At 39.9% G+C, this 3,243-nt stretch overlaps 1 long non-coding RNA gene across 1 annotated transcript; it reads right to left on the bottom strand.

The window, feature by feature from the left end:
* Positions 1–210: 210 nt before the first annotated feature.
* LOC147369174 (uncharacterized) lies at positions 211–2,771 on the bottom strand. Its single transcript, XR_015168473.1, has 2 exons — positions 2,344–2,771; positions 211–639 (listed from the first exon to the last, which is right to left on the bottom strand). It is a non-coding gene; the product is annotated as an uncharacterized LOC147369174 (long non-coding RNA).
* Between the last annotated feature and the right edge of the window lie 472 nt (positions 2,772–3,243).

Genomic DNA, 3,243 nt, shown 5'->3' with positions numbered 1-3,243 from the left:
GGCTGAGCACTAAAAAGTTGATGCTTTTGAAATCTGGTGTTGGAGAAGACTCTTGAGAGTCCCTTGGACTGCAAGGAGATCCAATCAGTCCATCCTAAAGGAAATCAGTCCTGAATATTCTTTGCAAGGACTGATGCTAAAGCTTGTTGGGGATTTTCTCCCCAGGACTCGGAAGCAACGAACCTGAAAGAAGGACACTCGGACAGTCTCTTGCAAGGACTGACAAGTTTATTTCTGCAGTCAAGCCTTTTTTATAGAAGTAGGAACGAAGAGCTTAGAGTATACAGCCAGCAGAGTGCATATAGGGTTAACACCTAGTCAGTAAAAATATTTCAAGGACAGTGCGCTCTAAGTGACCCATGTGCTTATCCCATAACCCGTTTTCTCAAGCAACATCCTTAATATTTATTATTAAATCTTGGCGCCAGGCATAACCAAAGGCAGGAGATGTTTTTCTGCCCAAGCACACCAAGCTGGGGTATTTCTGGCCCTTCGCCATTTTCCCAAGGATTTCCTCCAACCGGCTATTTTGTACTGGGCTTCCCAACTATCCTCCTTTTGTTTTTAATTTAAACATGGCAGCTGCTAGTTGGACTCCATCGTGGGAGGCACAGAGTCTTGAGTAGAGACATCTGAATCCTATAAGCAATGACAGAAAAAGCAGGGTGATTAATACATATATAAAAATGTTGCTTCCTGAAAACCAAGCTCTAGGGTCTAGAGATGATAGGGTTTTGGTTAAAGTATCATAAAATTGAGTGCTGTACAATTCCTTAGGTACCTTAACTTGAAAATTAGCAACTTGTTGTTTCAACAAATTGATGTCTAAACTTGAGTTATCTGTGAGATCCTGCAAATGTGCTTTAACTTTATCCCAAGGATATTCAGTGCTATTATAGGGCATGTTAGTCAGACAAAAAGAAGTAAAATTCCAGTGACAACGTATACGTGTTTGGAAAGTCAGTTGCTGCACTTGATCTCCTAAGTGGATAACCGCAGTTTGTAAGTCATTAATTCATGTTTGTAATTGCTGATCTATTTGAGCTTGTCGAGTCCAAAGATCATGAGAGTCTTTGTGCCAAGCAGTGATAAAATCATGATTTTGTATAGAATTATGTAAAGCCATACTGGACAAAGTTCTTACAGTCATAATAAAGATAAGGCTTAAGATGCCTGCAATAATCCACCCAATGATTCACTTAGATCACCTAAGTCCAATTTTCAACAATACAGAAAGAAATACAGAACCAGTCCAAGGCTTAGTTAAGTTTACTGGAAGCCATAACTCAGATCTTTGTTTAACTAGTGCAATGCTAGCATTGTGATATGAAATGGTGTGATTAAGGCAGGTATACAATGCACATGCAGTACAATCGACAATCTTGGCCAATAAGTCAATATCAAAATGCCCTACAATAAACAAGTACGGAAGGTGAACACACGATTGAATATAGCCAGTACTATTGTATAGGAAGGTATAATTAGAATGACGAAACACACCCACAGTCCCATAAACACTAGCGAAGTGCTGTAAGGCTGCTGGAATTTTCCAAATGTGCCATTGAAGTAATTGTCGAGGATTTTGAATTATCTTTGCTATTTGAAAAAGATCATATGGCATCCAAAGGTCAGCCCATCCTCTGAGAAATTCTATACAGTAAGGAGAATTAGGTCCATATAGAGTGAATGCTTTCTTAAAGCTAGACAACATGCCAAAATCTAGATTAGCCCAAGTATTTTGGTCTTGGTCAGGTTGATTAAATTGCATTGGGAAAACGAAAGCACAAGCAGGCATCTCCTGAGGAGGAGCGAAATGATTAGTATGAACAAAGTTAGCAATTGCTGTTACAGGTGGAGCAGAAGGAAAAACCTCAGATTTGGGCTGTCCATTGAATGAAATGACCTCCGTTCTAAGCGGCTTCAGTTTTGACACATCCTGTATATAGGTCTCTAAGTTGTTTTTCTAAGGATTGTGTCTGATTGAGCATAACATCCTTATATTTCAAAGCACCTTGCATATCTTGTTACTTATGCTCATATTCATGTAAAGCTTGAATAGTTTTTCACTTCCAAATTAACGTTATGCCCTTCAATTTGTTCTATGATAGCCCGTATGAGTGACCATGTAACCCTTGCCGATATGCTTGCAAAACATTATTTTTAACCCTTTTCTATATGTCTAGATTGAGTGTCCCCTCTTCTGGGAACCATGAATTGTTCCAATAGTATATGATAGCAGTCATTAAACTGATCTCTGGAAACATTAACACCGTTTTCTTTCAAAAAATGATGCATTATAGAAATGAAAGGAATTTTACTGCTATGTTGTCCCATCCTGCTTACCTCTTTCTGCAGGGCTCGTCGCTTTGTTCAGCCTTCCTTTCAAGCCCCTGTTCGTGGCGCCACTTGTTAAGGATTTTCTCTCCGGGACTTGGAAGCGACGAACCTGAAAGAAGGACACTCGGACAGTCTCTTGCAAGGACTGACAAGTTTATTTCTGCAGTCAAGCCTTTTTTATAGAAGTAGGAACGAAGAGCTTAGAGTATACAGCCAGCAGAGTGCGTAGGGGGTTAACACCTAGTCAGTAAAAATATTTCAAGGACAGCGCGCTCTAAGTGACCCATGTACTTATCCCATAACCCGTTTTCTCAAGCAACATCCTTAATATTTATTATTAAATCTTGGCGCCAGGCATAACCAAAGGCAGGAGATGTTTTTCTGCCCGAGCACACCAAGCTGGGGTATTTCTGGCCCTTCGCCATTTTCCCAAGGACTTCCTCCAACTGGCTATTTTGTACTGGGCTTCCCAACAAAGCTGAAACTCCAATACTTTGGCCACCTTATGCAAAGAGCTGACCAATTATAAAAGACCCTGATTCTGGGAAAGATTGAAGGCAGGAGGAAAAGGGGACAATAGAAGACAAAATAATTGGATGGCATCACTGACTTAATGGACATGAGTTTAAGCAAGCTCCAGGAGATGGTCAAGGACAGGGAAGCCTGGTGTGCTGCAGTCCATGGGGTTGCAAAGAATAGAACATGATTCAGTGACTGAACAACAACAACAACAAAACAGTGTTTTATTTAGCTCTTTAAATTGGCGTTGGCACTACCTCTTGCAATAAGACAAGAATTTCTTTGAGAAGTTGTAGAAAACAGAATATATATGATTTTCTTGGAGCCCAGCTGGTCACACTTCATTAATTTAAAGAATACAATCCTACATACAGTTTAAATTATTCT

Source organism: Bos grunniens, chromosome 7 (assembly GCF_055505025.1).
Source record: "Bos grunniens cultivar Pamir isolate PY7600 chromosome 7, Bosgru_T2T1.0, whole genome shotgun sequence".
NCBI classification, from domain to species: domain Eukaryota; kingdom Metazoa; phylum Chordata; class Mammalia; order Artiodactyla; family Bovidae; genus Bos; species Bos grunniens.
This window is presented reverse-complemented; position numbering and strand designations above follow the sequence as displayed.